Raw genomic sequence first — 15,229 nt, 5'->3', positions numbered from 1 at the left:
CATTAAAATAAATCCCATTTGCACTTATGGCATAGATGACGAGATGATGGTCATTGGCTTTTGTTTTTCATGTGATGATATTGCCATGCTTCCTTTGCGCAATTCATCTACTATGCCATGCCATGATCACATTGTTCCAAATATGCATTATTTTGGATGTTGTCAATATTATCCATGTGATATTTCCATTAATACTCATGAGGAGACCCCCATAGTTTCCTCATACATATTAGGAGATTCTGATGCATTCCATACTTTGCATGATTCCCATAATTGCTTGCACCATATGCATTCCATGAATAGCAATGCTCTAGATGTTTCCCATGATGCATTACATCCTTTGAGTCTCCATTATGCTATACATAACAACAAACCTATCATGATCGATGACATGTTTCTATATCACGCATCTCATTTGTTTGAGCATTGGCTATTTTGTGCTAACCAACACTTGCACGCGTGCATCATGATGGATGATGTGTACATATACCACGCACACACAATTTTCCCTTTGTCTTTGTTTGTGTAGGTACTCACGTAGACTCGTCAACCTCTCAATCCCAAGATTTGACGAAACGAGCTCTTGAGAGCAAAGATGACTTGGGATCCCCTGAACTATCCTTCCCACCGCTCTCTTCGCGCAACGACTACACGCATCTCTCTCACTTGGCTCTCACACGGGTATGGGCTATATACCGTTTGTCGCTTCATGCTCAATTTACTGTCTTCACTTTTCATGCTATGCTTGCTTCTTTGCCATGCAATTGTGACCCTTGCTTGCATTTACCCATGATTCACCATTTTACTACTCATATGTGTATTTGCATGCTTGGTGGAGATCCTTGTTGCTATTGCCATGTTTATCATGTGCCCCATGCTATTGATACTATTTTGCTCATATCCTCCTTTCATGCTTGTGCTATGTCATGTGAACTATTCATGCACACTATTTGCACCCATGACATGCTTGCCATGATTCCTTCTAGTATGTTGCATCTTTGCACGACTAGCTTGCTTGACTTGATCACCATGATTGCTTGCTTTATCACATCACCCATGTTCAATTCTTACTCGCTTTCTTGGGTTGATGACGTATATGTTCATGCCTCTCACATGATATATTTTGTTCGTTGTCGCTTGCCTCCAATTGTTGCATCTATGCTTATTGATCATGGAGACTTGGACACTTTACTTGTGATGCATGCTTGCTTGATTGAGCCTATTGTATTTGGTTGTTCTTGCATCATATGCCTCCGTACAGTGAAATGCTCCCTTGTCCTTTCTTATGATGACAATGATGCATACACTTGTTGGGTATTTTACCACACGAATGATAGGTTTTCCATCTCCGCTAACCTCATTTGTTTTTCCGAGTGTTTGTCATGTTCTTTCATGTTGAAGGATTCCTAAGGCGATACCATCATGACACAATTTGGTCATGTGAAGGCATACACGATGTGCAACACCAACATTCGCGAGAATCTCCTAAAGGTGAACTCCTTCCCGTTGAGCCATCCTCAAATATGCATATTGGATGGGACACTCTTTCATTGTTGTTTCCTTCTTGTTGTCTACATGGTACATCTCGCGAACGGAGGAGCGACATTGAAGATTGGTTCTATGGACCTTCACATTGAGGAGCGCTCTGACTTTTTGGAAGCACCTTCGAACCTCCACTCACCCCACGACATCCAGAATTGGTACACCAACACCTCCATATTTGTTGATTGTGCTCACACATGTCATGCTCATTGGACATCTCACACTCATGACAAATTTGCATCTTATGCATGGATTGACTCGTATTATGATTGCCTTATTGCATCTTGTATTCCCATGTCATCCATGATATATGAGCTTGTGCATTTTCTTAGCAATTTTGTTGTGATCTTTCTTGATGGCATATTCATACATCATGATCTTATTACGTACCATCAATTGCATGATCACATCATATTGAGCATCCATTACCATATTCATGTCATTGATAAACCGTCTCACTATGACATCATTATGCACCATGGTTGTATTGATCATATTCTTGCTTTTGCTCTAATGAATGTTGTGCATATATTTCCATATCTTTTGGATAAGCTTCATGCACCTTTTCATGATCAATATTGTCGCACGGACACATGTTTACTTGATGGACACTTTGTGTGCACTAACCATTGTATTTCCAAGTGTACTTCGTGTTTGCTCATTTTGCATGTACCACATATTGGAGACACCTTGGAGTACTTGAATTGCGCCATGCATTCAATTCCGTCCAACTACAAGTTCGTCCATGACTACCGTTTCCATGGTGATGAGGATCACAATCCGAGGTCGGATCTTTCCCAAGGGGTGGGGAGATGATGCGGAGCATCCCACGTTCATCCCCATGTACACTCCGACTACTCTCCAAGCCCTAAGAGAACATAAGACGAGACCTCATCTATACACCATTGGACACAAGGTGAACTCGCTCCTCTTCGAACCATTACTTTCCATACGTGAGACATGGCTATTACCTCAAACATGTGTGCTATGCATGACCAGGAAGCAAGAGGAAGCCCATGGACAAGAAGGCGGGGACACCAAGCGCGAGGAATGAGAAGAAGAGCTATGGAAGAAGCTCCAGCCAGCGGATGACCTGTCGGGACCGGACGTCCGACGCCTGAAGACCCACCGGACGACCAGCGATCCCGCACCCAAGCTAAACGAGCAGACGTCCGACAAGTCCCGGACGTCCGACAGACTCCAGCGACCGGACGTCCGACCGTGTGACGCCCCTGATTCAACAGTACACTAATCATACACGCAAACGTGTACGATCAAGATCAGGGACTCACGGGAAGATATCACAACACACCTCTACAAATAAAATAAGTCATACAAGAATCATATTACAAGCCAGGGGCCTCAAGGGCTCGAATACGAGAGCTTGATCATAGATGAGTCAGTGGAAGCAACAATATCTGAGTACAGACATAAGTAAACAAGTTTGCCTTAAGAAGGCTAGCACAAACTGGGATACAGATCGAAAGAGGCGTAGGCCTCCTGCCTGGGATCCTCCTAAACTACTCTTGGTTGTCGTCAGCGGCCTGCACGTAGTAGTAGGCACCTCCAGTGTAGTAGTTGTCGTCATCGACAGTGGTGTCTGGCTCCTGGACTCTAACGTTTGGTCGCAGCAACCGGGTATAGGAAAGGGGAAAAGGGGGAGCAAAGCAACCGCGAGTACTCATCCAAAGTACTCGCAATCAAGGAGCTGCACTCCATATGTATGCATTGGTATCAAATGGAAAAGGGGGTAACATATGTGGACTGAACTGCAGAATGTCGGAATAAGAGGAGGATAGCTAGTTCTATTGAAGACTATGCTTCTGGTAACCTCCATCTTGCAGCAGAGGAAGAGAGTAGATGGCAAGTTCACCAAGTAACATCGCATAACATAATCCTAACCGATGATCCTCCCCTCGTCGCCCTGTCAGAGAGCGGTCAAGGTACAACTCCAAGTCATCCTGTTACCGAAGATCACGGCTATTCGAATAGATTAACTTCCCTATAGGGGTGCACCACATTTCCCAACACGCTCGATCCCCTTTGGCCGGACACACTTTTCTGGGTCTTGTCCAGCCTCGGAAGATCAACACGTCGCAGCCCTACCTAGGCACAACAGAGAGGTCAACACGCTAGTCTAAATCCTATGTCGCAGGGGTCTGGGCCCATCGCCCATTGCACACCTGCATGTTGCGAACACGGCCGGTAAGCAGACTTAGCCTCCCTAATACAAGAGCAGGCGTTCCAGTCCAATCCGGCGCGTGCCGCTTAGTCACTGACGTCACGAAGTCTTCGGCTGATACGACGATGTCGAGTGCCCATAACTATCCCCGCGTGGTTGGTTAGTGCGTATAGGTCAGTAGCCAGACTCAGATCAAATACCCAGATCTCGTTAAGCGTGTTATTTTGAAGTAACCGCGAATGCCGACCTGGGCCAGGCCCACCTCTCACCTAGGTGGTCTCCGCCTGCCCTGTCGCTCCGCCTCAAAATAACAGTCGAGGCCATCGGGAACCTAAGCCCACCGCTACCTGGGTGGAACCACCTGCCCCTTCAGCCCCCAACATCGAAATCACATGTGGGTACTCAAAGAGCCGACCCGACTTTAGTCACCACAAGTATCATATAATATGTATAAGTATATACCCGTGATCGACACCCGAGTGATCATGGCCCGATAGTATAGCATGGCAGACTGACAAGAATGTAGGGCCACTGATGATAATCTAGCATCCTATACTAAGCATTTAGGATTGCAGGTAAGGTATCAACAGTTGTAGCAACAATGACAGGCTATGCATCAGAATAGGATTAATGGAAAGTAGTAACATGCAACACTACTCTAATGCAAGCAGTAGAGAGAAGAATAGGCGATATCGGGTTGATCAAAGCGGGAGGGGGCTTGCCTGGTTGCTTTGGCAAGAAGGAGGGGTCGTTAACACCATAGTCATACTGGGTAGCAGTGGCGTTGGCCTCGTAGTCTATCGGAGAGAAGAGGAGGGAGAAACAATGAATATAATGCAAGCAGATGCATAGCGATGCATGACATGACAAGTATCGGTGCTAGGGGTGCCCTAACGCGGTATGAGGTGGTACCGGTGAAGGGGGGAAACATCCGGGAAAATATCCCTAGTGTTTCGCGTTTTCGTACAGATGATTCGGAGGGGGAAAGTTGCGTGTTTCCTATGCTAGGGATGCGTGGCAGACGAACGGGCAGCGTATCCGGATTCGTCTTGTCGTTCTGAGCAACTTGCATGTACAAAGTTTTTCCATCCGAGCTATGGTTTATTTTATATTCATTTTAAAAGATTTAAAACAATTTTAGCTTTTATTTAATTAATTTAATTCAACATTATCCACAACAATGCACGCTGATGTCAGCATGACGTCAGGAGTTGACCGTTGACCTGGTCAACCTGACATGTGGGTCCCACCTATCAACGACTATTTGACTATTTAATAGTAGTTAATTAGGTTAACTAGTTATTAGGTTAATTAAACTTAATTAGTTAATTTAAACAGAATTAATTAAGTTAATTATTTAGTTAATTAATTATAATATTATTTATATTATTTTTAATTATTTTTATTAATAATTTTTTTAAAATTTCGTTCTGGGGCGTGGGGCCCGTTGTCTAGTGGCACAGAGACCAGCCCAGCGGGGCGGGTTGACAGGCGGAGCCCCGAGGAGGGGCGAGGCGCTGGCCCCGGACGGGCGCTGCCGGGCGCCGGCAACGGCCAGCGGCGCAGCAGCAGCGCGCAACAGTGGCAAGGGCGGAGCGCAGTGGCAGGCCCATTCGGGTGGTGAGCATGGGCGGAGCGAAGTGGCAGCGGCAGCGCGGCTGTAGGGCGAGCATAGGCGCGGCCGGCGAGCGGGAGGCGCAGGCGCAGGGCAAAGGGAGCGAGAGGCGCGGGGGCAAGCAGGGGGTTCGGGGATGAGCGCGGCCACGACGGACGTAGCCGGCCAGGATGGGGATGCGGGGGGGGTGGGAGGGGTGCTGCTTGTGCATCATCTACGTGGGGCGGCGACGGGCAGGGGATGCGCGCGTGCATAGGCGAGGGCTGAGGCGCGCGGGGCGGCGGGGTGCAGCCGCGGTGGCAGCGCAGCAGCTGGCATAGGGATGGCAATGGGTCGGGTTTGGGGCGGGTGGAGCTGGTCCAAATCCAACCCATGACCCATCTTCCTACCCTCTCCCATCCACCAAATTATCCATGGGCAAAACTTGTGCCCATGTCCAAACCCACTGGATACCCACATACCCATGGAGCTCCATGGGCATAGAAAAGTCAGCATGAAGCCTTCCCAAAGAGCAAATTAACTCATCATCATTCACTCACAAATGACAACATAAGCTACATGCATAAGTAGGCAACAAGTAATATGATGAGTCCTTATGTGTGACATACCAGAGGTTGATTCTCCAGCATATAGCTCATGGAACAAGTTGCATATTTCCTGCCATTTCCCATTGATTCGCTCTTTCTACTATCACTAGCATATGGCCCCGCATGTCATACGGGTATCCATTGTATATCCATGGAGCACAAACTATAGCCATGCCCAACCCGGCTGTTCATGGGTATCCATATCCATGGAACCATGGGCAAAAATGTGCTCCATACCCTTGCCCAACCGGGTCGGGTATCCATGGGTATCCAGATCCGTGGATAAAATTGCCATCCCTAAGCGGGAAGCAGCGCACGCGGGTGGCGGCGCTAAGCGCGGCGCAGACGGGCGGTGCTGGTGGAGCAGAGCCGCGGCAAGGCAACACCGGGCGGTGGCGGGGAGCGGTTCCCCTTGTTGATCCCGATCCAATCAGGGGAGAGGGGGGATATTTTGCGGGGGAGTGGGGGTGTCGGTGTGTGTGTAGTGGGGGGGAGTGGGGGAGGATATGGGGTGTGGGGTGCGCCGGCCCATTCGGAAGGCGGTGGCCAACTGGGCAAGAGCCCAGGGGGGCAGGGGGGTTCCTCTTTTTTTAGTATGTTTTCTTTTTATTTATTTACTTTTCTATTTTAAATCATTTTAATTTATTTAGGCATTTTATAAAACTGTGTCTTCTACACCATAATTATCTAGGTAATGTTTAGTACAAACCGAACATTTTCATTTTAATGTTTGAAAACTTTTATTATTTAACTTTATTTTAAATTTGAATTTGAATCGGTTTTGAACTAACCCGAGATTAACTACAGTGACAGAGGTGACGTGGCATCGTTAACGTGAGATTACTGTAGCATGATTATCCGGGCGTTACAAAACTCCTCCACTACAAGAAATCTCGTCCCGAGATTTAGGAGGTAGAAGGAAACAGTGCGGGGTATTCATCACGCAGGCGATCCTCGCGTTCCGAAGTGGCTTCATCTTCAGAGTGATGCGACCACTTGACCTTGAGGAACTTGATCGCCTTCTGACGTGTGCGGTGTTCTACTTGGTCAAGAATCTAGACCGGATACTCTTTATAGGAGAGGTCTTGTTGCAATTCGAGCACTTCATGATCCACTTCTTGGATTGGGTCCTTGAAGCAACGGCGGAGCTGTGACACGTGGAACACATCGTGAACCTGAGAAAGGTTCGGCGGAAGCTCTAGTTGATATTCCACTTTTCCATGCCTTTCGAGAATAGTGAAGGGACCGATATAGCGAGGAGCTAGCTTGCCCTTGATCCCGAAGCGGTGAGCACCCTTCATTGGTGTAACTCGAAGATAAGCCTTTTCGCCAGGTTGATAGACAATGTCTTTGTGATGACGGTCATACTGACTTTTTTGACGTGACTGAGCAGTCTTGAGATTCTCATGAATAATGCGGACTTGTTCTTCGGCCTGTTGGATAATATCTGGACTGAAGAGTGGACGTTCCCCAGTTTCTAACCAGTTCAGAGGGGTCCGACACTTTCGTCCATATAGCACTTCGAAGGGGGACATCTTCAGACTAGCTTGATAGCTATTATTATAAGAGAACTCGGCATATGGAAGAGATTCCTCCCATTTCTTGCTGAAGGAAATTACACAAGCTCGAAGCATGTCTTCGAGAACTTGGTTGACACGTTCAACCTGACCTTGCGGCTGAGGATGAAATGCAGTACTGAATGACAGATGAGTTCCCATAGCTTCTTGGAAACTTGCCCAAAATCTTGAAGTGAATAAGCTGCCATGGTCTGAACTGATAACCGGTGGAATACCGTGAAGTGAAACAATTCTGGACATGTAGAGAGTTGCAAGCTGACTAGCAGTGATTGTTTCTTTGACCGCCAGAAAATGTGCAACTTTAGAAAGCCGGTCAATGACGACAAGAATAGCATCATTACCTTTTTGCGATTTGGGAAATCCAGTGACAAAGTCCATTTCAACATGGTCTCATTTCCATTCAGGAGTAGAGATAGGTTGCAGAGTTCCAGCAGGCCTTTGATGTTCTGCTTTGATACAACAGGAAACGTCACACTCAGCAACATAACGAGCAATGTCTTGCTTCATATAAGACCACCAGAATCTTTGACGATTATATTGGTACATCTTTGTACTACCAGGATGGATGGACAGAGGCGTATCATGAGCTTCTTTCATAACCTCCTATGTCATATCATGGTTTTTATTTGAACATGGCACCACTAGGCGGCCTTTGAAGTACAAGGCGCCATCATCGGCGACAGTGAAGAATGAGGGCTTTCCTTCTGCTAGATGGCGTTTAATCTTGTGGGCTTGAGAGTCATATCCCTGAATTCTCTTGATGGAGTCCAAGTGATCTGGTTCGACAGCCAGGGTATTGAGGGAACCCTGGGAAACAACACGGAGGTTCATCTTGCGAAACTCCTCAGGAGGTGGAGCGAGTGCACCAGGGGGAACAATGTGGAGGTTCAGCTTTCTGAATTCTTCAACAAGCGAGGGCTGAACTTTGTGAACCTGGAGGTGGTTGCAGTAAGACTTGCGGCTCAAGGCATCAGCCATTACATTAGCTTGCCTGGGGTATAGGATATACCCACGTCAAAGTCTGCAATAGTCTCCATCCATCTCTGCTGACGGAGGTTCAGGTCTGGCTGAGTAAACAGATACTTCAGACTTTGGTGTTGGTGAAGATCTTGCAATGATTACCGAGAAGGTAATGTCACCACTGCTTCAGTGCATGAATGACAGCAGCAAGCTCGAGGTCGTGAACTGGGCAGTTTTCTTCATGAGGGCGCAGTTGACGAGAGGCGTAAGCTATCACTCTGCGCTCTTGCATTAGGACACATCCTAATCCTTGACTGGAAGCGTTGCGGTAAATGACAAAGTCCTTCTTAGTATCAGGTGGAGCAAGCACTGGGGCAGAGGTCAACTTGTCTTTGAGTGCCTGGAAGCTTTCCTGACACTTGTCTGTCCATTGAAACTTGACGCCCTTATGCAATAGATTAGTCAGAGGTCTGGCAATCTTGGAGAAGTTCTCGACGAATCGACGGCAATAGCTGGCGAGACCGAGAAAACTTCGGACTTGCTAGACATTCTTCGGAGGAGTCCAATTGAGAATAGCCTGAACTTGTTCAGGGTTGACGACAATACCATCCTTGGAGATGACATGCCCAAGATAGGTTACTTCAGGGAGCCAAAATTCACACTTGAAATACTTAGCATAGAGTTGATGCTCTCGAAGCTTTTCCAACACAAGACGAAGATGTTCAGCATGTTCTTCTTTGTTCTTGGAAAATACAAGGATATCATCCAGATGAACCACGACGAACTTGTTGAGGTAATCCATGAATATATAGTTCATCAAACGAGAGAAGGTGGCGGGAGCATTCATTAAGCCGAATGACATGACGGTCTACTCGTATGATCCATACAGAGTCACGAAGGCGGTCTTTGGGATATCCTCTTCACGAACACGGATCTTGTGGTAACCCAACCTCAAGTCGAGTTTGGAGAACACTGATGAACCAACCAGTTGATCATAAAGATCATTGATCCAAGGGAGGGGAAATTTGTTCTAAATAGTGGCTTGGTTAATAGGTCGATAATCTTGGACCAATCGGTTTGTCCCATCCTTCTTCTTAACAAAGAGAGAAGGTGCTCCCCAAGGAGAGTAACTAGGGCGAATGAAACCTTTGCTAAGATACTTGCCGATTTCCTCCTTAAGCTTAATGAGTTCATGTGGCGGCATCTTGTAGGGTCGTTTGGCTATAGGAGTGGTGCGTGATTTCAAGTCGATGATGAATTCGACAACTCTAGCAGGGGGAATCCCTGGAAGTTCTTCCGGAAAGACGTCTTGGAATTCACGAATGACGGGAATGTTTTCAATGCCCTCGAGTGGTGCAACGTTCAATGCATTCAAGGCATAAAGCCTTGCCTCGACATTCTGAACTAGACGAGTATTGTAGCTTATTATTTCATCGGAAGGGTGTAGCGGATGGACGGTCTTTGTAGCGCAAACTATAGAAGTAGTATGCGCTTTCAACCAATCCATTTCCAGAATGAGGTCAATGCTACAGGACTTCAGTACGATGGGAGAGGCAAGGAATTCCAGTCCTTCAATTTCAACGGGAACATTGTGACTAACCATAGAGGTTTGACATTGGCCCGCAGGAGTGTGTACCACTATCGCAGTGTTCATCTCTTTGTATTTAATGCCATGCATAAATGCAAACTCAGCTGATATGAATGAATGCGATGCTCCTGTATCAAATAAAATGGATGCTGATACATAATTTACGAGGAGTGTACCCATCATGGTAGCGGGCTGGTCTAGAACTTCAGCCAGATCAACGTGGTTGGCATGAACACGACCATAAGACTTGGCATTATTGTTGTGAGGCTGGTTGCTTCCACGGCCAGCTGCAGGGAGGGCCAGTTGATTTTGGTTCTGGTTGCATTCCCTAGCATAGTTTCCTGGCTGGCCACACCTAAAGCACAAACCATTATTGGGAGTGGGAACAGGAGCTCGGGTGGTGGAGTTGGATGTCTTGGCTGCCTAGTTCGTGCGGGAGGCAGACGCGGTGCAGCATAGGACTGCCTTGGAGTAGATGTAGTTGGCTGGTACATGTTGTTGGGAATCCATATCATATGCTTCTGCGAGGAAGGGACCGACGATGAGCCCGTGTCACGGTTGCGCCTGTGAGAGCTCTGGTGTTCCTGCAGACCAGTTTTGACATTGATGGCCTTGTTCACCAAGGTGGCGAAATCAGTAAAGTCATGCACTAGAAGTGCGAGCTTGATGTCAGCTTGAAGGCCAGCATGGAACTTCTCCTGTCTGCGTACATCAGTTGTAATGCCTTCTTCAGCATAGCGGGACAAATCCAGAAACTCCCGCTGATAAGCTTCCACAGTTTTGTTGCCCTAAGTGAGGTTGCGGAACTCGCGCTTCTTCCGGTCCATGACTCCCTGAGGAATGAAGCGGGCATGGAAGGCAGCTTGGATGCTTGGCCAGGTGATGATTGTTCCAACCGGCAGAGTACGCCTGTGACTGTCCCACCATTGAGCAGCGGGTCCTTTCAGGAAGAAGGAAGCAAAGGTGACATAGCTGGCAGGGGCTACATCAGCAGACTCCATCTCATAGGTGATGTCACGGAGCCAGTCATCAGCATCCAGAGGTTGAGTTGAGCTGCAGTACACAGTTGGGTTGAGGCGCATGAAATCCTGCAGAGCCACTTGGGCTGGCTGCTGATTCATATTGGGGCGAGGAAACTGAGCCATAATATTCTTCATGAACTGGTGATTCAGCTCAAACTGTTGCATCATCCCAGCCATGTACTCAAGCGGGGGTGGGGGATGGTCACCACAACCAAGACCACCTGGTCTAACCATCCTGCTAATATATAATAGGGGTAGTTCAACATTGAGAATTTGCAAGGGCAAGAATCATTCATGATGAAACATGCATAATGAAAGGAACACGATAGAAACTACATAGTAGTTGGCTTATCTTACAAAAGAGATCATGCATAGAGTTCGGTACATAGGCTAAGAACATCATAGGCGGCACACAGGCTCGCGGTGAATGCAACTAACACTAACAAGCAAGCCTACATCAGTCCCAGGAGGAACTGTAGAGGTAGGTGTAGCCTGACATCTGGTAGTGACGCGACGGGAAGTCCTCCACGTGAGTAGCCTGGGGTCCGCGGATATTCTGGTGCGGAACCCGAGGCGCAGGTGGCAAAAGAGGACCAAGTGCGGGAGAGTAGCCTCCCACATCTGGCCAGCCGATGCCCTGGGGCATCACGGTCCTGGCGGGGTACATCACAGAACGCGACAGATCACCAGATCAGACAGAGGGGTGCAACAACGTCAGAGCACGGTACAGGTGCTGACGGGTGGTCTACAACTCGTGGTGAAGAGCTCGGTTATCTCTATCTAGCCCATCAGCATGCAGAACCAGGTTCTGATGGTAGAAGGGCTCTCGGGTGACAGTGGAGTAGGCAACAGTGTAGTATCCCTCCGCACCAACATCGGATGCGATATCAATGTGCCTGAAAGGGGAGGTGTCCAACTCCCGATACTCTCCACGAAGACGTGTCAGAGTAGCATAAGCAGCATCATGGACCGCCATGTCGATAGTCACTCCAACACCATGAGCAGTGTGAATCACGGTTGTGGAGTCATACTCCCGAGAGTAGAGGTGAACGATGGTACGGTACTGCTCCTGGTTAAAGTCCTGATACTCCTTGTAGACGGTGTACTCAGGGTGCCAGCGATAATCCAGATAGGTCATCATCTCAACCAACACAGAAGGTGATCCTGAGGCACCAATGGCCGTCGTTCGGCGCACGACCTATCTCGTGGGTTCCATCTAAAAACAAAGATGTTTCAAAGGAGTCAAATGATAGTGTGGATAATTTTCAAAATACTACTCTAAAGAACAACTAGGGCTTATCCAACTTTGGGGTGAATGTGGTCGCGGGATCCTAATGTTAGAGTTAGTAAAATCGTTTAACCCGAGTAGAAGAGAGTTGAGAGTCCCAGAGTAAGGATCGAAGAGTAAAAGATCCTAATACCACCCAGATGGCGATGTGGGCCCGTAAGGCACACAACCATGTTAGTAGAAAGTTTTGTAATGTCTAGACTCGACTTTGGCCAAGGAGTGTGGAAGCGGGATTCCTACAGGCAGTCGGCTCTGATACCAACTTGTGACGCCCCCGATTCAATCGTACACTAATCATACACACAAACATGTACGATCAAGATCAGGGACTCACAGGAAGATGTCACAACACAACTCTACAAATAAAATAAGTTATACAAGCATCATATTACAAGCCAGGGGCCTCGAGGGCTCGAATACAAGAGCTCGATCATAGACGAGTCAGCGGAAGCAACAATATCTAAGTACAGACATAAGTAAGCAAGTTTGCGTTAAGAAGGCTAGCATAAACTGGGATATAGATCGAAAGAGGCGCAGGCCTCCTGCCTGGGATCCTCCTAAACTACTCCTGGTCATCGTCAGTGGCCTGCACGTAGTAGTAGGCACCTCCAGTGTAGTAGTAGTTGTCATCGATAGTGGCCTATGGCTCCTGGACCCCAACATTTGGTCGCAGCAATCGGGTATAGGAAAGGGGAAAAGGTGGAGCAAAGCAACCGTGAGTACTCATCCAAAGTACTCGCAAGCAAGGAGCTACACTACATATGCATGCATTGGTATCAAATGGAAATGGGGGTAACATATGTGGACTGAACTGCAGAATGCCGGAATAAGAGGGGGATAGCTAGTCCTATCGAAGACTACGCTTCTGGTAACCTCTATCTTGCAGCAGAGGGAGAGAGTAGATGGCAAGTTCACCAAGTAACATCGCATAACATAATCCTAACCGATGATCCTCCCCTCGTCGCCCTGTGAGAGAGCAATCACCGGTTATATCTGGCACTTGGAAGGGTGTGTTTTATTTATTTCTCAGTTCTAGTTTTCATAAGGTCAAAATACAACTCCAAGTCGTCCTATTACCGAAGATCACGGCTATTCGAATAGATTAACTTCCCTGTAGGGGTGCACCACATTTCCCAACACGCTCGATCCCCTTTGGCCGGACACACTTTTCTGGGTCATGTCCGGCCTCGGAAGATCAACACGTCGCAACCCAACCTAGGCACAACAGAGAGGTCAGCACGCCAGTCTAAATCCTATGGCGCAGGGGTCTAGGCCCATCGCCCATTGCACACCTGCACTTTGCGAACGCGGCCGGTAAGCAAAGCTAGCCTCCCTAATACAAGAGCAGGCGTTGCAGTCCAATACGGCGCGTGCCTCTCAGTCCCCGCGTAGTTGGTTAGTGCGTATAGGCCAGTAGCCAGACTCAGATCAAATACCCATATCTTGTTAAGCATGTTATTTTGAAGTAACCGCGAACACCGACCAGGGCCAGGCCCACCTCTCACCTAGGTGGTCTCAGCCTGCCCTGTCGCTCCGCCTCAAAGTAACAGTCAAAGCCGTCGGGAACCTAGGCCCACCACTACCTGGGTGGAACCACCTGCCCCTTCAGCCCCAACATCGGAATCACCTGCGGGTACTCAAAGAGCCGATCCGACTTTAGTCACCACAGGTATCATATAATATGTATAAGTATATACCCGTGATCAACACCCGAGTGATCACGGCCGATAGTATAGCATGGCAGACTGACAAGAATGTAGGGCCACTGATGATAATCTAGCATCCTATACTAAGCATTTAGGATTGCAGGTAAGGTATCAACAGTTGTAGCAACAATGACAAGCTATGCATCAGAATAGGATTAACGGAAAGCAATAACATGCTACACTACTCTAATGCAAGCAGTAGAGAGAAGAATAGGCGATATCGGGTTGACTGAAGGGAGGGGGGGCTTGCCTGTTTGCTTTGGCAAGAAGGAGGGGTCGTCAACACTGTAGTCGTACTGGTTAGCAGCGGTGTCGGTCTCGTAGTCTGTCTGAGAGAAGAGGGGGAAGAAACAATGGATATAACGCAAACAGATGCATAGCGATGCATGACATGACAAGTATCGGTGCTAGGGGTGCCCTAACGCGGTATGAGGTGGTACCCATGAAGGGGGGAAACATCCGGGAAAATATCCCCGGTGTTTCGCGTTTTCGAACAGATGATACAAAGGGGGAATGTTGCGTGTTTGCTATGCTAGGGCTGCATATCCGGATTCGTCTCGTCGTTCTAAGCAACTTACATGTACAAAGTTTTTCCATCCGAGCTACAGTTTATTTTATATTGATTTTAAAAGATTTAAATCCATTTTAGCATTTATTTAGTAAATTTAATTCAACATTATCCAGAACAATGCACGCTGATGTCAGCATGACATCAGTAGTTGACCGTTGACCTGGTTGACCTGACAGGTGGGTCCCACCTGTCAGCGACTGTTTGACTAATTAACATTAGTTAATTAGATTAACTAGTTATTAGGTTAATTAAACTTAACTAGTTAATTTAAATAGAATTAATTAAGTTAATTATTTAGTTAATTAATTAATTAATTATATTATTATTTATATTATTTTTAAATTCTTTTTAATTTAATAATATATTTACAAAATTTCGTTCTGGGAGTGGGGCCCGTTGTCCAGTAGCATAGAGGCCAGCCCAGCGGGGTGGGTTAATGGGCGGAACCCCGGGGAGGGGCAGACCCAAGCACGGCGAGGCGCTGGCCCCGGACGGGCGCTCCTGGGCGCCGGCAACGGCTAGCGGCGCAGCAGCAGCGGGAAGGGCGGAGCGCAGTGGCAGCGGCAGCACAACTGTAGGGGCGGGCACAGG

Source organism: Triticum dicoccoides, chromosome 4A (assembly GCF_002162155.2).
Source record: "Triticum dicoccoides isolate Atlit2015 ecotype Zavitan chromosome 4A, WEW_v2.0, whole genome shotgun sequence".
Taxonomy (NCBI): domain Eukaryota; kingdom Viridiplantae; phylum Streptophyta; class Magnoliopsida; order Poales; family Poaceae; genus Triticum; species Triticum dicoccoides.
Note: the sequence above shows the minus strand (reverse complement) of the source record.